Source organism: Tamandua tetradactyla, chromosome 18 (genome assembly GCF_023851605.1).
Source record: "Tamandua tetradactyla isolate mTamTet1 chromosome 18, mTamTet1.pri, whole genome shotgun sequence".
Lineage (NCBI taxonomy): Eukaryota > Metazoa > Chordata > Mammalia > Pilosa > Myrmecophagidae > Tamandua > Tamandua tetradactyla.
In genome coordinates, this window is record NC_135344.1 from 26,546,499 (window position 1) to 26,573,481 (window position 26,983).

The 26,983-nt window shown below is 37.1% G+C and overlaps 2 long non-coding RNA genes and 1 pseudogene across 7 annotated transcripts in view; 1 reads left to right on the forward strand and 2 right to left on the reverse strand.

Moving 5' to 3' along the window:
* Positions 1 to 1,308: 1,308 nt before the first annotated feature.
* The window catches only part of LOC143662570 (uncharacterized), a 41,720-nt gene continuing 16,045 nt past the window's right edge, over positions 1,309 to 26,983 (forward strand). Inside the window, exons 1-2 of the long non-coding RNA XR_013165430.1 lie at positions 1,309 to 1,413; positions 12,679 to 12,770. This is a non-coding gene — a long non-coding RNA (uncharacterized LOC143662570). The remainder of the gene's footprint in view (positions 1,414 to 12,678; positions 12,771 to 26,983) is intronic.
* LOC143662568 (ragulator complex protein LAMTOR5 pseudogene) lies at positions 6,550 to 7,002 on the reverse strand (annotated as a pseudogene).
* LOC143662569 (uncharacterized) overlaps positions 12,178 to 26,983 on the reverse strand; it is a 198,512-nt gene continuing 183,706 nt past the window's right edge. For 4 of the 6 annotated variants that reach the window (XR_013165429.1, XR_013165422.1, XR_013165426.1 and 1 more), the window contains one exon: positions 26,759 to 26,935. This is a non-coding gene — a long non-coding RNA (uncharacterized LOC143662569). Of the gene's footprint in view, positions 12,998 to 14,081; positions 14,466 to 18,387; positions 18,459 to 19,218; positions 19,306 to 26,758; positions 26,936 to 26,983 lie in introns of those variants that run through there. The other 2 variants (XR_013165424.1, XR_013165425.1) reach the window with 2 other exon arrangements.

Sequence of the window (26,983 nt, forward strand, 5' to 3'; positions counted from 1 at the left end):
TGGCCCACTCAAGCTCTCACTTTTAATTTTGGTTTAATTGGATATTTCATGCAAAGAGAAACACTATTCTGTCTTTGTATATTTGACTTCTTTTATACAACAACCTTTCTGAATTCTCTTGATAGTTTTAATAATTTATCTGTAGAATTTTTTTTATCTCTTAATGTATGAGCTTGTTTGAAAGGATTATTTGACCTAGAAAAGCCATGTTTAAATCCTAATCCATCTTGTGGAGGCAGTTGTTTCTTTTCAACCCCATTCAGCACTGTATATCAGTGACTTGCTTAGATTATCTCCACAGAGATGTGGCTCCACCCATTCCATATGGGTATTGATTAGTTTACTGGAATCCTTACAAAAGAGGAAGCATTTTGGAGAGCTTCAGAATGATGAGAGAGCCCATGCAGCTAGAGACCTTTGGAGATAAAGAAGGAAAATGCCCCCAGGGGAGCTTCATGAAACAAGAAGCTGGGAGAGAAATCTAGCAGATGCCCCCATGTTCGCCATGTGCCTTTCCAGTTGAGAGAGAGACCCTGAACGTCATCTGCCTTCTTGAACCAAGGTCTCTTTCCCTGGATGCCTTATATTAGACATTTCTATAGTCTTGCTTTAGTTGGGACATTTTCAGTGGATCTGCCATTCCATCCCTGCTCACATTTTGCGTTCATATTTATTTCTGATCCACAGATATGTTTACTTATCTTTGTAACTAGCTATGTCATTTGGTAATCTCTTTTAAAGTCAGCTGTAATGCCCAAGTACTTGAAATATTGAATTTGATTAAAATACAAATTTGCTTAATAATTTAACACAAAATCACGGAAAATTTGTCTCATAAATTTGTTTTGCATCTTTCTGAATAGGAATTAAGCACTTTACGGGCCCTCATGTGATCAGATTAGATGAGCAAATGAATGAATAAACAAATGAACGAGTGAAGGAAACAATGAAGTAGCATGAATAATTAAAAGAGGATAAAGACTATATGATGCTTACTCAAAGAGACCTAAAGAATTCGAACAATTAATAAATCACATGATTCAAAATTCACAGGTAGAGTAAGTTTAAGGCAGGGTACCATCAGAGATACAGTCTGATTTTTCTGTGATTCTCTTCGCTCAGCCTTCTTCTCTGTATTGCTCCAGAATTGCAGGTTACCTGCTAGCAGCAACTAAGACAAGTTGCTTCTTCCTTCATGTGTAGAAGGAAAAAGAGAATGGCTTCCCACAACTTTCTCAAGATCATAAACATTCTTAGAACCTTCAGTAATCCTGCCGGTGGGTCTCATTGGATAATACCTCATTATACCTGCATTCCTAAGCAAATGACTACAAGGAGGTATGGGGATATCCTTAGACCAACCTTAAGCAAGGATCATCTCTTCTAATCACATCACTGCTTCTTGCTGAGAAGGTATGAAAGGGTACAACTACAATATCTACTCTAGCAGATAATTAACCTATTCTCCCTTAAAGTCAGGAGTTATTTGATTTGACATGGAAGAGATTATAGGTTTAAGTAAAATTACTTTATCCAAAGTAAAAGAAATGTACTTTTAAAAGGTTGACCTTTTTGTGAAGTGGTAACTTTAATGAGAGAGAATAATCTTTAAAATCATTAAAATTGTTTTATCCATTGGATATGTTTTACTTTTAAGAAAATTCCTTTGCAAAGAGTTGAAGCAATCCTCAAGAATCCTAGGAAGCAGAGATTATTACTACTATTCTCATTTTAGTACTACCTGATCTTATCAAGTAGTAGATGTCAACAATTTGGGGAAGATAGAGTTAGGAAAAGTGTGGCCCATCCATTAGACAGTTGCTTGGCAGACATCCACTCTCCCCTTGCACCTCCATGGGAGGAGTACATACCTGACTCCACTGATGTTAGGCTTGGCCATGTAACTTGGTTTATCAAATGAGATATTAGCATACAATCAAAAACAGAGACTTCAAATGTGCTTGTACAATTTGACATGCCCTTTTGCATCATATAAAAAACATGTTCAAGCTCTTCTACAGGTATTAGGAACATGAAAGAAACATGGATCAGACCTAGACTAGCCTGCAACTAGGTGCCAAGATTGGTTGAACTTAGCTAGTGTTATAAGTTGATTGAATTTCAAAAAAAAAGATATGAAGTTCTAACCCTCAGTACCTGTGAATGAGAACTTATTTGTAAACAAATCTTTGCAGATGTAATTAAGCTTACTTGAGGTACTCTGGATTAGGGTGGGCCCTAATAAAATATGACTGGTATCTTTATAAGAAGAAAAAAGACATATACATGGAGGGAAGAATGTCACATGATGATAGAGGTAAAGATGGAAGTGCTGCAGCTGCAAGCCAGGGAACACCAAGGATTGCCAGCAAACCACAAGGAGCTAGAGGAGGCAAGGAAAAATTATACGCTACCAATTTCAGAGAGCATGGCCCTACACACACCTTGAATGCAGACTTTCCACTTTCAGAATTGTGAGACAATAAATTTCTATAGTTTTAAGCTACTCAGTTTGTGGTACTTTGTTACAGCAGCACTTGGAAATGAAGACAACTAGATCTGCTAAATGCCTGCAGTTTGACCAAACTGTAGGTGTGTGAATAATAATTAATGATGGCTGCTTTTAACCACTGAGTTTGGGGGTATTTTCTCATGTAGGGTTATTGTGGTAATAGCTAGCTAACAGAGAAAGGAAGGGAAATGAAAAGCAAACCGATCTTTAAAAAAAAGAGGAAGAAACAAAGAAACTCAAAGAAGTATGCTTCATTTCCCTAGGTCATTCAGAAAACGGTAAAGCCAAAATTCAAATCTACAACCTCTCCCTCCAGGTCATCTGGCTTCTCTAAAACACACATTGACTCTATAGTAATAGAAATGTTATAAGCAGGTTCCCATTTGACTGCAGCTCTGTAAAACCAAGGAATAATTTCTCAGCCATACCATCACATAGATTATCATTACTCTCCCCTTTACATTGATTTTATCAGTGAGGAGCATGATAAATTGAATGAGGTACCTCAACATGGACATGTTGTTAATCTCATCCACATTCCTGTGGGTGTGAGCCCATTGTAAATAGGACCTTTTGGAGAAGTTATTTTTAATTACCATGTGGCCCAACTGAATGAAGGTCTTACTGCAGCTTTATAAAAAGAAGAAAAAAAGGAAGTCAGAAGTTGGAGAAGGCCATAAAAGAAGAAGCTGGAAGTGAGTGGAAGCTAGAAGAGCAGACACAAGGAGAGAGAGATTGCCATTTGACAAAAAAGCAGAGATACAAGCAAGGAACCCCAAGAATTGCCTGTAGTCTGTACCAGAACGCTACAGACTCTGGGGAAAAGCAAGCCTTGACAATATCTTAATTTGGGGATTTTTGTTTTTCTAGCCTTAAAACCATGAGCTAATAAATTCTGTGTGGTATTTTTTTTTTTATAGCAGACTGGTAAACTTCGAGAAGGAGATAGAAGACAAGTATTGAATATAAGAAAAAGGGACAATGCATAACTATAAATTTCCAAAGCTTTTGTCCCTATAACACTTCAACTTTATATTTATTATAGAGCTGCATTGTCCAACATGGTAGCCAGTAATCATATGTCACTAAATTTAAATTACACAAAATTAAAAATTCAATTCCTCAGTCATACCAGCCCCCTTTCCATCATTCCAGAAAATTCTATTGAATGACACGTTTATAGAGAATATGCAAAATAACAACTTCTTTTCAATGAGGTCTAGTTGATTCATTTATAGAGCTTTGGGGTACTTTCAATATGCTATCAATATGCTATCTCTCACTAAGAATCCCTTGCTAAATAAGTTTGCTTTGAATTAGGACATGTGGAGCCATACAATTCTGTCAGCAAAGCTGGCTGGTGATGTTAAAGAAAATGTATACAGGTAGTACTGACCTCCGGCCTCCTGATTCAGCTGGAGCTTTTAGGATAAAAGAGCTTTTGTCTTCATCTGAAAGCATCTGGAAGCAGGTTCAGCAGTCATGCAGCTGTGCTTACCTCCAACTTGCTGCCAGGCTCAGAGGGGAACAAAATCAATTAAAGAGATAGATCACAGTGTTTACCAAGGAGGAAAACCCCCAAATCTACAACAGTGAGAATAGTGAGCTGGCGATAAAATACTGAGAGTTGAGAAAATTGCAACTCTTGGCCCAGATCAGCCCTTGTCTAGAGAAGTTATTTCCATTCTCTGGATATCATATTCTCATTACAAATGATAGGTAAATTGAGCACGTTATCATAATGCCCAGGCCCCAAGAATTACCAGGATTATCAAGCTATGGTAATCCTCCACTCTCAGTTTCAATGTCATTGGAGAACTCTATTCCATGTCAGTCCAACAGATAATGATCAGTTAGTTGTCTTTTGTAGAAATCTGACATTAGACATGAGCTAGAACACCCCTTAGGGAATTGTAAAAATAAGTGACAGTCTATAGTCAAAATGCTCTGCACTCTTGCATCTTGAGAAGGAACCACCCATTTCACAATTCAGATTCTTAGCCTTAGTAATTTTTTTTTATGATTAGGCATTTAAAAAATCATCATTGTAAACTGTGCAATGGTGGCTCAGTGGCAGAATTCTCCTGGGTTCGATTCTTGGAGCCTGCCCATGCCAAAAGAAAAAAAAATAATAATAATAATCATTGCAATAGCAACTCTTGAAATGTATGGAATATCAAAATGAATAAATGCCCAGTGTTGGCAGTGTTTCACAATTTCTTTTCCAAATGAAAGGGACTCCCTGTTTTTTTCCATTTGGTGGCTTGGTTTATACTTTCATTTTTACAGTCCAGACAACCAGCAATGTTAAATTCAAGCCTAATTTTATTCTTTACAAAACACACTCTGTTTCAGAATAAAAAGGTTAATAAAAATAAATAAATAAAGGAGCTTGTTTGACCTTTACTAAAAGCTAGATTATTACCATGGAGAATGAGGTAATCAATTATTCCAAAGCTATTTTACTCCACCTGCGTTTCCACACTTAAATAAAAGTACCAATATCAATGGTATTATTATACTTACCAATATAGAGACCATTCAATTCCAAACTGTCCTAAATTTTGAAAGAGAATTTAGAAGTTAAAAAGCAAAACTTTATTTTTTCCCCTCATTGTATTAGTCAGGTTTCTCCAAAGAAACAAAACAACAGATAAAATAGGTAAATGATGGGTCAATAGGTAGATTGATAGATCAACAGATTTCTAGATTGATATATAGACATACTAAATGGAGATAGATGATGGATAGATTTATTAGAAGGAATTGGTTCACAAGACTGGAGTTTGCTGGCAAGTCTGAACTCTGTTAAGGCAAGATGTAACCTGGAAACCTCAATCAAGGTAATGTTGAAGTCCTTAGTTCTAAATCCCGAGCGGAAGCTAGCTGCCTGCAAATTCTGGCAAGAGCCAATGCTGAGGTTGAGGCAGAAGCTCTTCTTCTGACCTCTGAAATCCTCGGTCTTGCTCTTAAAATCTCCAACTGATTTCATGAGATTCCCGACATTGCTGACAGCAACTTCCTTTGCTGATTATAAATGCAATAAACTGACAGTAGATGCAAATCTCATCTAGGAAATAATCTTACAGTAACAGTCAGGCCAGGGCTTGACCAAACAATTGGACACTATATCCTAGCCTAAGAGAACACATGAAATTAATCATCACACTCATTAACCTACATTATTTTATGCAGGAAAAAATTGTCACAGATAATTCACTCAAATCCAAAATGCTTCATCAATTATAAACATATTAACTTTTGATGGCCTACCACCATCTTTTGAAGCTATTTATTCATCATAAAATACAAGATACTAAACATAAGTCTAGGTACAGGGAAATATAGATGCTATGACAAAGATGCAAATGAAATGCAATAACTTCTGACTAGAAGGATCAGAGAAGATTGTAGCAAAGAATGCAGCATTGGAGCTGAACCTACAACAAGAGGAGGCATTGCACAGGCAGAATGGAAGAAGGGGTGCTTCTGTCCATGGGAAGGTTGTATAATGGCACATATAGGGGAGGTGACGTTGGCTGTGAGGCTGAGCAGAAGGTTTGTGGTGGGAAGTGGGAGGAAAAGGAGCTGGGGCAGCACATTGGAAGCAGATGATCATGAGAGCTGAATGACAATTTAAAGAATTGGAACTTGATTTGCAGATCATCAGAAGTTTACTTTGTGAATATCAAAGATGATTCTCACATCTGAGAATTGGGAAGCTCATTCTGACTACTCACGAAGGATGGATAAGTTGGAATCAAAGAGACCTGTTGGGAAAATGTTTTGTTGTGAAGAAATGGTGCAAGCCTGATGTGGAGCAGGAGAGACAGGAGACAAACATGCATGATATTACAGGAATATGACCATGGAAAGGGCTTTGAGACAGAACACAGGGCTTGTATTTCTAGCCTTGGTGAATGAGAGGAGGCTAATTAAAGCACATCAGTTTTGATTCTTATTTTTCCCCTCCAAGCAGATTTATTGAACATAATAAAATTCTATATACTGCTGCTTCAAAACATGATCTTTTCTTATCCATATTTTGATAGGTCAATACATACAGTGTCAAAACCCAGCTTACTCTAAAATAAAAAGAAACAATCCCAATGCACATTACATGAATGGCCTAACTACTAGAGTTTTAATAGTTCTATTACATAATTAACATAGGTAGAATTAAGTCCCTATAAGCTGGAGATTTGATATGGGGCATCAAGAGGCCATTTTGTGGGCTCCCACTGTGATGCCACCATGTTTCTGGATCATATGTTCCCATTATCTAATTCCAGACAAACCACAGGGATATCAGTGGGGTCACAAGTTAGATTATCTGTTTACTGGGCTAGAACAGATATCGCCCCAGTATGCCCATCTGGCGAAGTCCCATGGCAGCCCAGATAAAGTCCTTGTGAATCTGTGCACAGGGCTCCAACAATGGATGGATTCTTCATTGTGTCCTCCAAGTGCTGCTCCAAAGTTTCTTCCATTCTGCTGGCCATCCACGATCACTCACCGTTTTGCTTCTGTTATACTTTCATTTTAAATGTTATTTACATTTTCTTGGAATGGCCAATTTTTATTAAAATATTTCTGGAAGAAAACTTAAAAATAAAATAAAATAAAATAAAAATAATAAAATAATAAATGTTATTTACATTTTGGTATGCTAAGAAATCCTAAGGCTATAGTGTTCACAGGTAAATCAGGTATCTACATTAACATATTTATGTTTCTACTCTTTTATTTACCTATGACCTGACCCTGTTAGCAGAAATCCAAACATAGATATGTCTTCAGTGGCAGACATTTATTCATCATTTATGTGATTAACACTATTTTATGGATCACCTATTTGGTATGTAGGGCATGGCCCCTATTCAGAGCACATAGATTTGATGGATAAATAAGAAAGACATAGAAAATGAAATATTTTCTGTGTTCAAAGTGAATAAATTATTTTTGTAAGGAGTATCAAGACATTACTGAGGTGATGATATCTGAAAGGGAAGAGTTTAGATAAAGGCAGATGGACTGTGAGAAAAGGCCAGAGTCAGGTAAGTGAGTGTGTGTCTGAAAAATGGCTGGGAGTGTAGGTTACCTGGAAGTAGAATTCATGGAGAGAAGCAGTTAGTGAAAGCTCAGGTAGGAAAGGTATGCTGGGAACAGATTATGGAGCAGCTTAGAAATTTGGATTTTTTCTAGAAAATAAGGGCCATTGATGAGGATTTGAATTAGGTTGACCTGTTTCAACATAATGCTAGTGTCAAATTCTTCACATATCTCAGAAAGTTTGTCTTCACTTATCTTGTGTTTTGAAGCTGTCCATAAATACAAGGAAATCTCTCTCCAATTTGAGTAACTAAATAGCATAAGGAGGATTAAAAATGGGCATCATCAATCCTAGGTTCCATCTAGTCACGGAACATCATCATGCTGTAATGGATAAAGGGCAAATGAAACTATACTACCAAGAAATTAACTATGGTCTCTAACGCCTCTGGGTAATAACCAAATTTTAGCAAAGGAAACTCACAATTCTCACCATTAATTTGTTTTCATTCACCCAGAACATTTAAACTCTGTTCCTCAATTTAAAAAAAGTAAATAAAAATATCTCATTTGGGAGCCAAGTCCTAGAATTTCATAAATGATTCTGTCTAAAAATTGTTATGGCTGAGTAATAAATCCCTGGTAAAAGATGCTTATATTTCTAATAGAAATGTCACCAGAGCCTTAAATAAAGCAGCACAACCCGTTTCTATTACTGTGTTAATTTCTTGGTAGTATAGTTTCATTTGCCCTTTATCCATTACAGCATGATGATGTTCCGTGACTAGATGGAACCTAGGATTGATGATGCCCATTTTTAATCCTCCTTATGCTATTTAGTTACTCAAATTGGAGAGAGATTTCCTTGTATTTATGGACAGCTTCAAAACACAAGATAAGTGAAGACAAACTTTCTGAGATATGTGAAGAATTTGACACTAGCATTATCAAAGTTATAATTGATTTTGACTTGTCCTTTATATCATGTGAGCCGAGTTCAGTGATGGCTGGGTAGCCTTTTTTAAAATGAGGATTTCAACTGCAACAAATGGGGTCTAATGTGACTACTTGGTAAATCAGTGTTCACCACTTTTATGTGTAATGTACACACCTATCTTTCTCTTCCAAGAACAGATGAATGTGTTCTTGGAGTACGTCAGTCCTAAATATTGAATTTCAGTGGTTGTTAACATAGTTCTTGGAAGTCTGACATCTTCCCAGCTACATTTAGTTGATGAAAGGTAAGAATGAAGAAATCTCCAAACCAAGTTTTCACTTATTCAGAAATGAACTTCTGATTGTAAAAGCACCCATGGACATTCACAGCTGTTATGAAACCATGTGTCAATGTTATTTATTAAAGTGATATGACAATAATTGTGGCCTCTATGAGATAGGAGTAAACAAGTCAAATAGATGCACATACTTAATGACTTCAGCATCTAGCATGGAAAACCCAGTTAATAGTTTGTCACTGGAGCCATGAGGAAGCAGCAGTACAAGCTGTCTGTGCAGAATACAGTTTGGCAGTATGGACTCAAAGTTTAAAAAATTAATCTACAAACGTTTTTTCAGAGATTCAACCAGATTATAATGGAGCTATGTTTAAGCCTTGAGCTGGCCATCTATGGAAGGAGCATTGCCAGCTATAAAAAATAATAATCAGAGGCCCATGAACTGCTCTTTTTAAATGGTTACATTAAAACCCAGACACCTGTAGTTTTACTAGTTGTTAAAATGGCTTGTAATCGCACATGCTTGAAACAGATGTGTAACCAGAGCTGTAGAAACTGGTTCCCATTATACATAGACAGGTGAATGGTGAGCAGAAGGAGGAATGGGAAACCGAGATTTGCACACATCATAATCTAATATTGGAGATTGCATGGAAACTTTTGAAAGCTTGTAATAAATATATAGCGATCTGTCTCTCAACTGCTTTTAAATCATGGATATGTACATTTCCCAAAATGGTCTGCTTAAATTTGGATGAGATAATGACTAATCCTCATTCCCTAAGACACATGTTCTTCAAAATACTAGTCTTACTAAGAAGATTGTCAATTCCATGAAGAAAACTTAACAAACTTGAACTTTTTAGGTGTTTTGTTTTGAGTTTTTTTTTTAACAGCACAGCTGAAGGGCCTTATAAAAATCAACATTAAAGGATGTTTCCAGACATTAGCCTCTCTAAAAACATGAACCAGAGACTCATGTCAGCATCCTGGTGCATGGTGGTTATAAAATTTACAGTATGGTGTGTCAGATCATTTGTGACAGAGTCATGCAGTCCAGGATACAGTCGCTGGACTGCTAAGGAAGTCACATGAATCTGTGCACAAATACTTTTGTCAGTATTTGGTTTGAGACTTGGGACTTAGCTGAACTTTAGAGGTTTGACATTTAATTCAAATGTTCCAAAATTCTGTTTTACAACAACATCTGGAATGTGGAAAATGGACCACTCATTTTGGAATTCCTTAGGAAGGAAAAATGAAATGCAGACAATAATATTCAACAAGAACTGTCCTCCCAGAAATCCTCATCACACCTGGGATGGAACCTTTGAGCCAATGTTTCCTTTCAGATGTCTTTAGAAAAGGAGTGAAAACAGAATGACTGACTTGGAGCAAAAAAGGCATCTATGGGAAAACCTCTCTAAACTGAGAAGGAAAACAGGATATGTGTTCATGCTCCCATAACTCATCAGGAAAACTCATTCCAAGTCATTCCCAGAGATGATCTACTCCCCCAGAAGACTTTATCTTTCCACATTTTTTCCATTCTGAAAACATACTTTTAAAAAATCAAAGGTCATTTTTAGAATGGAAATGCAGCCTCTTGCAGAATGTGAATGAAAGACATTTTGACCTGAAGGTGCTTATAGTAGTTTTAAAGGGCTATATGGTTGTTCATTCTGCAGCCCAGCAGTTCTCTGGATTTAAAGGATTCCTTGGGGACTAAAGCACCATTGATGATGAGGAAGGTGAGGTGTAGAAAGCATCTGCTAAATCTTTAAACCATGGTTAAAAAAAAAAAAAAAAGCAAATGGTGTCAGCAGGGCAAACCTGTTTAGACATATTGCAAAGTCAGTTTATATATTCCCACTTTATCTGTTAAATATTCATCTATGTTCTAACAAATATGCCCTTGTTCCAGGAGCTTAAAATTATTGAGTCTTTAAAATTATTGTCAGAGTTTAAACTGAGCATTCCTAGAAGTGTATTAATTCTTTCACACTAATGATATATCACCAATGCATGAATTTTCCATGCTCAACTGGTGAGTAAGAGCACTAAGAAATCTAGCCCTCCCATATTTTAAAGTTGTGTCTACATTCTGGTTCATGAGACTACATGGACTAATAATTCTCAAATTTGGCTAAGCATTGGAATGGCCAGTAGAACTTTATTAAAACGCAAAAGTCCTTGCCCCACTCAGATGTCCATTTAGTTGGTCCAAGGCTTCCATGAATATTTTTTTAAATGTAAAGCCAAAGGGGGGGGAATATATATATATATATACATATAATCCTAGATTAAAATATTGAAGGGCTAAGTGTTCTTCAAAACTCTGTTCATGCATACTTACAAGGTTAAACTTAGAAACCCATGAGAAGGCAGGATAATTGAGCTCATTGAAGCTATGTAAGTCCTTATTGCTAGTGTGCAGGAATTGGGGACAAACAAGAATAGGGGAATACAGTAGGCAATGTAAGGATGTCTTCTGAAGTTCAATTGTGCCAATGGCTCTTTTCCTGTCCACAGATAATTGTGTGGAATGGTCAAAAGTGATGATGATGGCAGCTGATTCTCAGTAATGTTCCCGGCAAGAGTTTTCCTTCAATGGCCTAAAAGCGTATTTTTTAACACCTCAAGCAATGGGAGATGGCACTTAACAAAGCCATAGAACATGGCTGTGTCCAAAATGGATATAACTATTGACAAAATAGAACCAGATAATGCCCCTCTTCTCCAAATGATCATAAAATGAAGGTCATCCAAATTGAAAATACTACTTGCCTTTAGTCAGTGGATGTTCCTTTCAAGTGTGTATCAAGGCCCCAATGAAGCCCCAAGGGACCCTGACTGATCTCAAGGGTAGAAAGTAAAACATCTTTCTATTCTTCATGCAGTAGGCTTCAGTTTTAAGTGTTTCTTGGAGAGTTTTTCGTTTTATTTGATAGCAGTAACCAAATGTGAAGCATTTGCCCTCCATTGTAAAGCTTTGAAGAGAACATTCTCAACTTTTTAGAAACCAAAACATTCATACAGTAAGGACGGCATTCAGGCAGAGACAAAATCCACATTGTCTGATTTTTTTCCCCACTCACCAGACATTCTGACAATTTATAAGAACACCAATTTTATAACTTTAGCAAAACCACAATTCAGGACTTTTACTCCACAGAAAAAGGATTAACAGATTAAAAGTTATTGGGTAAAAATTGTTGGCATAGGAAACATCTTGAAAACCAAAGATTCTAATACTGCACGACTCCAAATTATGTCTAATCTTTTTTTTCACCATTAACAGAGTAGCCTCTCATTTGTGCTTTTTTTTAATTAATACAAAATGTTTGAGTCAAAGTCAGATTGTCTCAAAGTGTTTGCTTCCCATGACAAAGACTTTAGTTTTAAAATTAGAGCTTAACAATATTTATATTATTGTTAAATTGGAAATAGAGACTGTTGGCCTTCACCCAGCTTTTCTCACAGGGATTTTACAGTAGTAAATTTCCCATGGCTTCCAGAAAACACAACTTTGTTAAAAGCATCTTCCTTCATTCAAGTGCTTTGGTGAAGAGCACTGTTCTATGAGCTCTATAAATGTAAGGAAAAATAAATGAAAAAACAATCTCTACTTGGATCATAGCTATTTGACTTAGAGACTTATTCTCTGGTCTCACCGTGACCTGTTCTATACGTAGATGTTCTTTTGTTATTCTCACCCTGAATTCATTCCAAAATGCCAATTTCCATAATAATTTAATGCAGCTGTTAAGACATCTCTTTCTTTTGATCATTGTTATTAATGATGTGCCACAACAGATGTAAAGCTAGTGATCTTTGCTACTCTTTCTTAACACGGACCATTGTGTATTCTCTTTCCAGCCTCTGATGACCATATTCTCCCAGCCACGGCAAGCTTCAGCCCCTCACAACATTTGAGGAATCTCATCTGCTGCAGGAAGTTCATTTCAGAGGTATTAGTCCAAGACGTAGGAACTATGTGGGTAGTTCTTCTGTGGTATACACAGTTGGAAAAGAAATTGTTCTTCACTATTCTCCAGAGAAGCAACTTGGCCTTAATTTTAGTTTTCCATTTGCTTGAATGGTTTATAGCAGAATCTTAATGCTATTTTTTTGGTAGCCGTTATTCCCCTCAATGTTTTGAAATTACTGCTCCACAAGTATATTTTCTTTCCAAAATCTCATGTGTCAAAATCAATTGGAAAAAAAAATTAGAAAACAAACAAATAAAAAAAAATCAATTGGTAAAATCCCTAAGGTTCCAAAAGAAAAATCATGCATTAGCCATAGATAAAATTAGATAATAAGGGGTCAGAAATAAAATGCTTAGGTTATAAGCCACTTGATAGAGAAAAAATTTAATGTTTGTATATAATGGCAGAAAATCATATTCCCTCTACAGCATAGCCTCTAACACTTCATTTATCCCCTAATTTTTTTAATAGGTAAAAAATTTTGATATTTAAAATCACTTTTGTGAATTTAATACTTCCTTCAGCAGATGCTCTTTTAAATGAGCTTTATTATATTATGAAAGCCTTTTCTCAATACAGAAAATCTGTTCTTTCAACAGATGAAGTTCTTTAATAGGTCAATATAGAAAAAATATTTTATCTTCAGAAACAGAGCTATTAACATTGCAGTTACTCAAAAGTTTACAAACACATTTATATGAATTGCATTTGAAGGTTTCTTCATGACTTTCAGTAAATTATTTGATTTAGTGAAGGATCACCTGAAAAGATTTACGATTTGGGAAATCTCTGTCAATGAGCTGAAAGGCTGTATATTCCACAGTGAATTCTGGTGAGGAATATACTAAAGAATTTCAGGCTCTGAAATAAGAAAGTTCTTGGAATTGTTTTTTCCGGTAAAGCCTGTCCAAAAATTGTGTCATGTTTTAATCAAAAAGCATTTAGATAAACGACATAAGGTAAACGTCTCTGTAGCAGCCAAAACATTATCTTAGTTCTTCATTTACGAAATATTAATGTCATTTTCGTGGCAGGAAACCTTTTTTGCTTTAAGCATCTCTTTAGAAAAAGAACGCCAGAAAACAGAAAATATTAACTGTGTCATAAAAGTGTTTTTAAAGGAGCACATCAGCCACGTCTTTGAACTGTTTGTGCAGTAAGGTGGGCCGGGTTGGGGAGGTCGGCTAAGCAAGGATATGGAATATGGGGAGAAGTCACTGCTGGTGTGGCCCTTCTTTGGCACCCTTTTATTGACAATGACAAGCTACATGAAGGTAAATAAGGCCATGATACAACTAAGGAAAAAGGAAAGAGAAGGACCAAAGTACAAATTTCCAGGAGAATGATCATCAGATGGAGCTGGATATGGCATCAGAGCCAACACCTGTAATTAGAAACCCTTCTCTTCCTCCTCCTTATTTTAATGTGGCCAGTCCAACAGGTCTCATTTCCTTGACATTGAGGACAGATATAATGGCCAGGGGGAATATCAGATGATGTAGTGGATATTTTCTGGCCTTGACTTCCACAATTCCTTTCATGGGAAATAGAGAAGTGAAATCAATAGGCTATCTATGAGCATTTTTGGCTAAAGAATAACTTACCATTTGAATTGCTGCGATTTGCTAGGGTATAAAGTTACACATTATTAAGAAAGACGAATCAAAATTTCACCTGAAGAAGAGTGAAAACATGAATGAGACACTGTCCAAATACCTTCTAATTCCTTAAAAAGAAATCATTCCACTGTATATTCATGGTAGTCCTGTACAAACAATGCTTTGCTTCTACAACTAACAGCCCAGATGAAGCCAATCCGCCGTCCCAATGCTAAATACACCAAGCAGCAACAGGAACACTTTACAATTAAGCTCAGTGGTAACTCCCCAAAGTAGAAATTATCTACTAGCTTCAAGCACATGGCAGGCCACACCAAAACTCCAGGACCGTAGTTAAATCCGACTTTAGCCGTAGGTAATTTTATATTCCCCCACCCTGCCATCCCACTCTTGAAGTTGGCACAGTTGTAACTTGGCAATCATGTTTCACATCTTGAATGTATATATATATGTGTGTGTATGTGTATCTACATGTCTATTTTTATGTATATACATACAAACACAGGGTGTGTGCAAGAGTGTCAAATATTACATGCATTTCATTTAAATCATAATGTCCCGGGCATAGGGAATTTCCTAGGGTTTGATGACTGGCTAGTAGCAGATGATGGGCTTTGCACCATTAATTCCAGGATTTTGTTAAACTCTAGGACATCCCCGTCCCTGAGATTTTCACTACCATTATAAGCAAAAGTGTAAAACACAACCTTTTCAAGCCCAAATGTGACAAACTAGATTTATGGGAGTTACAGTTTCAAATGGGATCCTTCCACCCTCTTGATAGCTTTTTCCTATGAAATAGCATGGATTCCCTCCCAGGAGATGAATTAATCTGTAATTATTGTTACTACATATTTTTGCTTAACTTGCTACGAATCAAGACAGTCAGCAAGGTCTTACATTAAAAAGTTTCCACCTATCCATTTTTCCCCCCAAATTTCGGAAGCAAAAGAATGGCACAAGAATGAAAAAATGTATATATTCCATGCTGCATTAAAAAAAAAAGTTGCTATACAGGCAAAACAGGTGCTGAAATGTGAAACCCTTTGGAGGAATTTTCTCGGTAAAACAAATCAGTGCTAACTCTAACCTAAAGTTAAGCTGGTTTTAATGTGGAACATTGGACCAAAGCAGTGTCTAATGACAAAAGATCCATAGATGACTGTCCCAAAAAGACAAAAAAAAAAAAAGTATACTGTCACTTTAAGAAAAAATAAACTAAAATATGAACTACCAAAAACCCTGCCATTTCCAGCCTGGGCTTGATTAATGATTTTTCTATCTAATAAAAGGTTCACAAACCATCTGTTTTTCTCCCTAATGCCTTGCCCAAAGGTTTTTCGTTCCTATTTCAGGCTCGGGGCCAACTGACATTCCACTCTTTTTTTTTTTTCCCAGCCTTGTAAACAAACCCTTCTCTCTTTTTAATCTTCCAGTGCTGTTTCCTACCCATCGTTATGCATATTCATTGCGAGTAAACATTTTTAGTGTCTACACTTAATCTCTTCCACTGGCAATTACTGTTCTATGCTGTTTTGTAATGCAGAAGGGCCAACGCTTTCCGTTCTAATAACAGCTGGGCCGCAGATGGGGCCTGCAGTCATTGTAGAAAATAAAAATTTACAAGATGCCAGTGGAATTTATTTCAGTTTTATGGAGTCACAGGAGGAACCTTTCTGTTATCCGCCTTCAGTGAAATCTGCAGGCACAAGGCAAGCTTTTGACATTTAATCAAAGGGGGGTTCAGGTAGGGTCTGGAACAACGCTAGGAGGAAAGCAGGTGGATCGTATTAGGCAGTGCCATGGTTAATTTATTTAGAAGTGATTGGCTTAGATGTGTGCAGCCAATATTTGACATCATGTATATATCTTGTTTAGCATCCTGCCTCTAAATTGTTACCACTGGAGAGACAGTGAGCTGTCACTGTGGACCGAACCAGGTGTTTGGTTGGTTGCTACTTAGAGGTGCTGATGGAGATGGCACTGCACTCACCAAAGATGAAGCGTTTTGTGTGGTTTCTAAAAGTTGATTCATTTTTACTCCACCTCATCGTACTCTGAACTACTATAAGTGCTTCTTCAGCACAACCCTGGACTAAGCAAATGGGCTTTTGAATACAGCCTGCAACCTGTAATCTAACAATTTGGTTTAACTGGAAATTTCCCCTTATATGACTCATATGTGAAAACGGATTTATTTAAAAGGCTTAAACTTCCAATATATGCTGTTACATTGATGCAGGGTGGGATTAGAATTGTGTGGTGACATAGTGAGCTGCCCAAGTGCAGCGGTTAAGAGCTATGACTCCCCAAATGAAAAGTAAATTGTCACACGCACATGCTATAAAACTGCAACCTGATTCAAATACACTGCTGTTCCTGGAAGTATTTACTATGGTTCTTGAAATCATCTTGCTAGATTCCCGACTTTGTATCCCTTCCTTATCCCCAAACCTCTCCCCAGAAAGGTGGGGAGGGGATCCATGAAAGTCACCCAAGGATACATTGCAATGAATTAAATAAATGAACATGGGTTTCTAGACTAGGTGAAACGTATGCCAAAGGTGCTTATGTTTTTACGTTTGGGGTCCTCTTTTACCACACACCTTCAGCTGGTTGCCTAGCAACCATGAGAGACCCACCGAGCATGCTCACTGAGAAGCTTAATTGCCACCACAATTTACTTTTGTTTTCTGTTGTTGCTTTTTTTAAAGCCCATTAACCAAAACAGGATGTTTTCCATTTTGAAGGACAAGTAAGGTGCTGCATGAATTTAAAAGGTGACAGAGCATATTTCAATACCAAAACAATTCATTAAGTGCCTGTATCAGAAATTTTTATGGTGCACATAACAAACATAAAAATTGAAGCAGATTCACAATAAATAAGTATATATTTCTATTTATTCAGATTTTATAGACTCTTTTCTTTTCTTCTCCTTATCTTTTTTGCTTGTAGCTTTTCTTTTAAGAAAGTCATTGAGTGAAAGTGGGATAAGTACAATTTTAGGCCATATGATCAAGTATATTAAGAAATTTTATTAAGAATTCCAATTGATTTATACATTAGCTAGTATTTTGCCTTTCCATAAGGCCAAGATTTATCTCCCTTAATCTTTTCACAAAGGCCAAGGAATAATTTTGTGTTCCTCAGAGAAAAAGAGTTTTTCCTAACTTCAAGAAAAAAATATATTTTAGGATAGGTTCACCCAGTCTATCCACTTATTGAAATCTCACCAAAGTTGTTTAATTTTTCCTAAAGTCTAAATTTGTGGATAAAATAAAATATATTCAGGATATTAAATGTCTACTTAACTCATTTTATTACTAAGTAGAAGTAGAATATCTTTTTAAATGAATATTTACATGTTTCAAAACTACAGTTCTTGAATTTTTCCCTATTTTTCGTATTTTCTAATGCATTTTGAAAGTTAATTCTTGCCTCTTTTAACTTTATATCTTTTGTGAAAATTTTCTTATATTGCATGAATCTAGAGATCTTAATAGGAGGGCATGGTCTTTAGCTAATTCCATGGCTCTCTTGAATCCACTTACTACTTCCATATTTGGCACAACTGTTAGTGTCAAATTGCTTTCATGTTAGTGAAGATTCTCAGGATGAAGCCCTCCCACCCTCCTGTAGGAACTTAACAGAAAGCAGCAGGCAATAAAATAAAATATGCTCATGGGGTGGGGAAAAATGGCTTAAATAAGCCTTAGATATACTACAATTCCCATCTCTTTCTCCAGCCTCACTCCTGGACTTTTCTTTTCCTTCAGAGATGGATGATGGCATTCTGTGTAGAGATGTTATATTGGTGGTATTTCTGGTATCAATGTCAGATGTTAATTCAATGTCAGTGTTAATTCTCAATACATTGATACTATTTCCCTAATGATAAATGTGTGTGTGTTTATGTATGTGTATCTGTTTTCCCAAACAGCAATAGTCCATGTTCATATGTGACCACTACTTACCATTCCCTCGGAGACAACCAGCAGAGGGAGCAAAAGTTAGCACACAAACTGTCCTAGCATTGGCGGGAATTCTGGAAGACATCCATATAAGAAATTAATAAAATCAAAAGATTTCATTTCATTATTATTAATATGCACAGAGACAGAGCAATATGGGTAATGAAGAACTAAGCAAGGCTAATTGGTGTCATCAGGAGACTCGGAGGCGACGGTTGTGATATAATGGTGTAACTGGCAAAAGGGTACTTGTTTCCTTTTGCCTTCCAGAAAACTACTGCTAACAACAAAAAAATACACACAGACGCATGCACACAATATTTGCACATGTTTTAATCCCATGGCTGGAAATACTAAAGCTAGTTTCACATATGTTCTTTAATATGGGAATATATGTGTTCCTTGGGGAACCCTTTCTTCAATTTCATTCATATTGGCAACCTTCTTTCCTCTCTTCCCTCTGCTTGGTTCTCTCTCACACACACACAGAGACACACTTTCTATGCAACAGTTTTGTTCCTCAATGCTTTGAAGGTGTTAAAATGTTTTGAGAGGAGACTACTTTTTCAAATTCTATATTATCCCAAACTTGACAGGTAACTGGCCTAAAGGGTGTTTGTCCCTCCCCCCCACCTTCCACCCCCAGCCCCAGCCCCAGCCTTAATGCTGCTGGCTCACCACAGCTCTAGCTTTTCAGGATTTAAAGTGAATATGAACATTTGAAAGTAAAGTAGGGAGTGATGAGAACATTAGTGAATGGAAAGAATTGAAGTAATTGCTTTGGACTTTTGTTTTTCTTTCAAAGGAGGATCAGAATTGATTGTTTCTTCTCACCTGTGGTCATTTTCCTATTTTAATGCATTGATGGTATCTGGACCCATGTTGTTTTCAAGTTTTTCTCCACGTTAATCTCTGGAAATCCTGTCGAGAATACCAATTAGAACTCCATTCCAGCAGATACATCTTTACATTTTCACGCATCTAATTCAGGGCATTCATTAGAATTTAAGTCTCTTAAACATTTTCACTGAAGTATATAGATTTTCTCCTCACCCCCTGCTTCTATGCTTTGCCCGGTTTCTTCCTTTCCTCCCCATTCTCCTGCTAGATTTCAGTGCTTATGCTCTGCTCCCCATAAAAAATTTCTATTGGTTTCAATTTATAAATATCCCTTTAAAACAGTCATCCCTTCTTTTATACAAAACCTGACATTTTTGGCTTTCGATTAGCAAAAATTGCATACCAAATCCATATTTTGAAACCCAAGTGGAAAGGGAAAAAAAAGTTATTAGATTTTAAGATATAATAAGGTCTTCTCTTGGTTATTAAAAAGAAACTATTTCCTTTTCTTTTCAGGTTCTATCTAAAATAGCACAAAGATAGCAAATAACATTATTAAATTTCTACGTTTCAGACAACATGAAAGCAAGTTAAAAATTGGATATTCCTAATAGATAGATGCTTTCAAACTCTCCAAAGATTACGAAGCAGCTTTTCTTATCAAAGTCCATTTAAGCCGGTCCTAACACTGTTTAGAATTCTTATTCACAGGAACAACAACAACATAAAACCCTCCAAATAATTGGCAAATGATTTCTTTTATTAAAAAGGGGGAAATGCATGTCTGCCGACTGGTTTATTACAATTGAAATTCCTTTAGGACATGGAATGCATGTAATCAATGTGATTGTACAGTCAAAAGCTGCAGATAGAAGAATCTCCTACTGACGCGAAGGCTAATACAGATTTTCAAAGATTTGGGTAAAAATCGTGTATATTTGTCTCCTACAAAAGCAAACATCTATAAGCAAATTTCATTAAAATGGACAGAGGAGAGCTTAACTGGTAGAGATGGAGTCAGTTTTGTTCTGTTTAGTTTTGTTTTTAATTATGGATTTGAATGCTATACATTGGTTACTGGATGGACATATTTTTCAGCAAAAAAAAAAAAAAGAAACACAAAATATTTTAATAATGCATACCTAACATTTATTTTCTTATTAGTAATCGTTATAAAACTGGAAGGTTTTGCCAGCCTATCTATTAGATAGGCTGCACCTGTTACTAGATATTTCCAAGAGGCTCACACACCAATTTTGCCCAAGTGCACTGGGTGTATTTCCCGTTGTTTTGATTGTACAGTCAGGGCACAGGCAGTTTGCATTAAAAAGGGGAGGCACATTTTATCCAAAGCGGGAAAGTGATGTCCTTGGAACTCCAACCTTAATGAAACACTTTAAAGGACAACACTGATTGGAATGGGAAGAGATCCAACAAGAGGCATCCAGAGAGAGGAGGCTGAGACGATGGTGGAGAAGAAAGGAAAATGGATTAGATCAGCAAACCAAGACTACAATATCTCCAGAGACTTCTAAAAAAAATCTGTATAAAGTTATTACAGGCACACAGTATTCGTTTTGTGGGGTGGATACGGACTCAGAGTGCAAAGAAAGTTTGCCCTCAGAGCTGCGCTTCTGCCCCAAGTTATTGAAATGATGATTAGCTGAAGTCCCTCTGACTAATGTCGGCAGAAGCAGCATTTCTAGCTGGTTGATTTGGGCATCCAAATGAACCAGTGTCTTCGGACATCTGTACTAAAGAGACACCCTTATGCTAAAACCCCACTCCAGCACTACCAATACAAAAATAGCACATTTCCGTTCATGCAGAACAGTGATTAGACTTTCCCAACACAGCTCATACTTTTTAAAAGACGCGTCAGAATTTTAAAGTGCATTAAATAAAGGGCATTGGCACATTAATGCAGCTCTCTTTGAGGAAAGATGCTGCATAATTTCCGCTGAACCACTGCACAAATCTTCAATAAAAAAAAGTTATTGAAGGAAAAAAATACACATATACATGCATTCTTGATGGTGAGAACAGTGTCCTTGAAAATTAAATAACTTTATATGCATATAAAACTAAGCCTTTAAGGTGCTTTGTTTCACATACTTAAGGCGGGGCGAAAGTCCCCAGGAGACTGTTTTTTTTGCTAACTTATTTTAAATATTCTATTTCCTCGCAGCTGTCTGCTTGCATGGTAGGGCAATACACAATATTCTACTCAGCAATTTTTTTTTTAGATAGGTGTTACTCTCTCCTACCTCTAAGCATGCATTTACAAGAAACAAATGGCATTCTGTACTAAGGGCTTTCCATATGACCATGGTGTTGTAAACAGTCTGGAAGACTTACAGGGACAGCGTGGCAGGTGGATTAGCCCCCTCTCAGTTTTGGCTCTGATGCGCTCATCTCTGGCAACAGCGCAATCATACTTTATGCTACAAAAGATAAGGGTTATATGCACAGAGAGTAGCGGCATTATGCCGAGGACCCAGTTTGCAATTCTATGGCATCATCTTCATGCCTGGTAAAAGTGACATTGAAAATACAAAATGGGGTGGTACATAAAACCCATCCTCAAATTAGGCAGTTTTTCAAGGCTGGAAGAGGCTTAAACGAGCGGATGCAAAATCATTGAAAGCAGCCGGAGAGACATGTTCTGTGAATTTTACTCCGTGGTGGAAGATATTTCAAGGTTTAAATCTTAACAAAAGGAAGCTGAGAAGATATAAACAAATATTTTTATGAGAAAAAAATGAAAATCAAGCACCTTAAGAGTTCTTATAGCCTGTTTGGTTTAGAAAGAAATACCCTTTCTGTTCCACATCTTTTTTCTATTTACTAAGCCTATATCGGTTATTCTTATGGCCAGGAAACAAAAGAAAACAACTTTGCTGCGAACAGTATAAATAGCAGTATCGGTGGCCTGTGGATGGTGGATCTGCTACAAGTAAAAAGATCCAGTAGCTAACCCTGCCTAGACGATGAGGCCAGAAGAGTTATTGAAGTTTGTAGGTTAAGTAATGGCTTTCACTTGTAGACGTGCACCCACGATCAATAATTTTGCCAAGGGAAATCCACAAAGGGCTCAGTGGTCTATGCCAGATCCCTTTCTAAATCACAGGTAGCACCTTCATGCCTTGTAAGCAATGTTCCTTAATGTCAGATCATTTCCCCGGGCTCTTGCTTCTAAGAGTGGTCATTGCTTGACTCTTCTTAGTTCTTAGTCATTAGTCCACCGGAACTGATCCAGATTTCCTCTACTAAAACTAAACTGCCCAAATCCGGGCCAACCAAAACAGACGAGATCACCAGAAATATTTACTGGGGACCAATGATTCCCAGAATCCCAACGATTCTGGGTTTAAGAGGAAAATGAAGTCCCGAGGCCTGAATTTTGCCTGGAAAAAATTTTTGCTATATCTCTAGATGAGGTGCCTCCATCTGCAATCAAGGTACATAACAAAAGCAATATGGAAGAGTTTTTCTTGTCATGAAAATATGGTAATTTATAAGTGAACGTAGAGTATTAATTCCTCCTGTATTGAGATGAGGTACAGAAATTTGTCAATTCGAATTCACAAAATTACAAAAGAAAGTGCTGTGGGTATTTTGAAGCATGTTCTAGTGAAATGGGCATATTTTAAAAATAAAACATAAGACTCAAAACACTAGTCACCCAAAAAAGATTCTTTTGAGCAAGCCCTTTAATATGTCAGAGACCAAAGCTCGGTTTTACTTCCATGAGAAAATGAATTGTGGATTTATCTCAGGGGACAGAATACAGATTTTGTAATTCTGATAGTACAACTGTAGCACAAGCATAGCTCCGGCCTCCCACATATGTATATGTTACTGTATGTGGCGGGGGAGGGGGCAGTTGGGGAATGAGATGCACAAGTGTCATTAATAATAGCAGTTGCATGCTTAATTTCCTGTGCACTGCACTGCAAAATTACTTCTTACTATCTAAAATAAGACTCAGGAAGAGCTTGGGAAATCAGGAGCGCTACCAACATAACTTTGCAGTTGCAATGTGAACAAGGAACTGGTAACCCTCCCAGATGTCGTTTAGCAGACAAATACTGAGGGCATTGTTAGTGGATACCCTCAGGGTGGATTTGATGTGAACGACTTGGAGATCAAGGAACTGCTGGCAACAAAGGAAGAAAAATGTTGTCAAAACCTTGCAATTCTTCACTCCCCAGCAAGAGGAAAAGAGTGCTTACAGAAACTTCTAATTAGAAATACACAGCAAATCAAAGAGCAGGTAAGGTCAGCATTGGGAGGCTTCAGTTACTAAACTCAGACTTAGAACTGAATAGTTAATTGAATAAGACAGGGAGCTTCCTGTCTGCTGGCCTCTAAAGCTTATTCTTTCGTTGTTACTTTATCCATTGTTTGACCTTATTGATTAAGGTGATCTTAGCAGTATTCATAGATTCCTAGACTTTTTGAGCTGAAAGAGACCATTATAATTTTTTCCTTCCTCTTAGGTTTTGTAAGTCTAAATCCAATGTTAATTAGACCCATTAGAAAAAAACGAAAGCAAAACCTGTTTTTTCCTCTCAGGGTACCACTCAACCCCCTCTGATCAGGGCTTTTTATGATTTTAGCCCTTAAACTGACCCATTCCAGGGAAGCTGTCCATCCAGGAAATCCAGGATGCTTGATTACCTTATATAGCCCCCTAAATTCCCCATTTCTATTAGGGACACTACCATTATCTCTGGGGTCTCAAATCTCAAAGACATCTTAGCCTCTTGTCCCCTCATGTGAACACTCAAGAGTTTCCAATGTTTTATATCTGAAGACTCTCTTTTCTTTAGCTTCTTTCCATTCACACTGTCTGGTCCCAGTTCAAGCCCCCATTCTCACTGTTCTGAATTGCTGCAAGTAGCTTCACTTGTCTTGCTGACTACATCTCTCACTGAGTACCGGGTCTACCCACAGACCTTTGGAGAGGACTTCTTCACCACATTCAAAACTTGTCACTTTGTAACTCAGTTTAATGATTCTTGGTCTGGCATTCAACCCTCCATACCTTCCTTGGTAGTTAGGTTCAGGCATCAAGTTGGCCAGATGATGATGCCCATTTGTTCTGCTGTTGTGGACTTAAATCATCAGCATATGAAATCCATCTGCAGCCAATTACATCTGTGGTTGGCTAAGGGGATTGCCTTCAGTAATGAGTGATGTTCAGTTTAATTAGTTGGAGGCTTAAGAAGGTCAGAAGAGAGAAGGAGCTCAGCACAACAACTCAATACAGGTCAGTGCAGCCTAGCACAATTTAGCTTAGAGCTCAGAGCCAGCTCAGACTCAGACATTTGGAGATGCAGAGAGGAATGCCCCAGAGAAGGCTGTTTGAACCCAGAAGCTAGGATGGAAGGCCAGCAGAGTTCACCATGTACCTTCCCATGTGACAGAGAAAACCAGAGGAAAGCCAGCTGCTTTTCCTCCAAAGAACAGTAATTTGTAACTAAATAAATCACCTTTATAAAGGACAGTCTATTTCTGGTATATTGCATTCCGGCAGCCTTAACAAACTAAAACATTTTCCCAAACTAAAACATTTTCCCAATCTGTTTTTCTAGCTTATCATATAGAAAAACAGACAACTGCACAAGAAGATAGGAAAAGTTGTCCCCAGTTCACCACTCCCTGTCACTAACTACTTATATTGACAAGGAACAGCTACCTAACCTCTCTTGGCTTCACTAACTCCAATTGATTCCATGAAGTTCTAATCCTGAAAAGTTATGATTCTATGATTCCCACTCTCTTTGTGCATACACTCTATGTATTATTGGGTAGCTCTATTCTAGGAATAGGACCTAAGTTTTTCTATCTCCATGAATTTTTTAAATAGTTTTTTTCTTATAGCTCCCCTGGCCTCTCCCCTAACTTGTTCTGAAAGGTTCACCCATTGCTGTCCTCTTCCATAGCCTCAGTGAAGTCTGTCTACCTTCTCTGAATTTCCATGGCTTATTGTTTTTACTACTTCTGTGACACTGAGCAAATGATGCCAGTACCTGTATTGTGGCTATTATTTGTGGACACACCTTATTTTTTGTGCTTCTGTGAGCTCCCCAGCAACAAGGACTCTATCTTATTTATAGAGCAACACTATCATATGGTGATTAATAGTTAATTGGCCTAGATTTGAAACTTTGTTCCACCATTCACTAGCTGTGTGACCTTCAGCAAGTTACATAAACACCCTATGCCTCCATTTCCTCATCTATAATAAAATCATAATAATAGAGCCAATATCCTAGGCTTGTTGTAAGTAATCAATGAAATAAACATCACACATTTATACCCAGGTCTGGCAATAAATATAAACTACTTATTTTACTTTTCATATTCTAGCCTTCCATACTAGGCATATAATTGGCATTTAAGAAATATTTATTAATAAGGGAACATCCAAGTTGACTAATGAAAATGTGAATTTATCCAAACATATATATTCAGCTGACTTCCAATGACATAATAACTTGATTCAACCTGGCAAAAATGCTGTTTGCTTATTACTCACCCTACTTATTACTAGTGATTAAGAGCATGGGTTTAGACTTGGCCCAAATTCTGGTTCTACCACTTCTTAGATGCATGATCCTTGTGTAGGTTTATTTGACCTTTATGATGATCAGTTTCTTCAACTTTATAATGGGGAACCCTAGTGCATAGAGTTACAGTGAAGATGAAGTGAGAAGATGCCTAAGATGCCTGGCTTTCATAAATGTCAGCTATTTCTATCATTTCATTTTTAATTATTTTTAAATATTTCCCCTTGAATATTTTCTCAAGTTCTAAATCAGTATTATAAATGACTTGCATGTTTCAAACTTGCTTAATGTATGTGAGTGGCATAGAGAAGGAATCCATCCCTCCAACCGTATCTAAACCTGTGCTTCTCAGGTGACATTTTTGACCCCCACCCCTGCCTGGGGACATTTGGCAATGTCCAGAAACAGTTTTGATTGTCATGATTGGGTGTGTACTCCTGGCTTTAAGTGGGTAGAAGCCAGGGATGCTGCTAATCACTGCACAATGCACAGGACACTTCCCCTCCCACTAAAAGAATTATCCAGCCAAAAATATCAACGGTATCAAGGTTGAGAATCCCTGTTCTAAAATAAGGTGGTTGAACCAGGTAATGGGGCCAGGTGATCTTTCCCATTCCTTCCAGCTCAAAAATTTCATAAGTCTAATTTCCATAATACACTGTAAATGCCATGCTCTCAGGCTGTTCAATTAATTATTTTTATCACTGTCAATTTTTTCAGTTATGTTTTTTTCTGAATGTCAAGAAAGTAATTATTTAAGATAATCTAAGTTCTCTTCAGATTTTAGCCCAATCCTCACTGTTGCACCTTCTGGATTGCTTGATCCAAATGTTCCTATAAAAGCTTTTAGTTCACTGTTTTAGTTAGGATATAGGCTCAGAAGCATGTGATAAAAACTCAAAATAACAGTGGTTTAAGCAAGAAAAAAGTTTATTTTTCTTTCACATTTATTTCTTTCTCTTATCCATGCTAAGAGGTGGCTGTACTCCAGTAAGTCATTAAACTGGCATCATGCATGGTGCTATGTGGAGTCAGGATCCCAAATTCCTTCTATCTTGTTGCTTGGCCATCCTGAAGGCTTTGTCCTCATCTGCCTAATCCAAGACCAAGTATCACCATGTCTACTCTCCAGCCTGTGGAACAGGGAAAGGGAAAGTGCAATATGGGTTTCACTCATATCC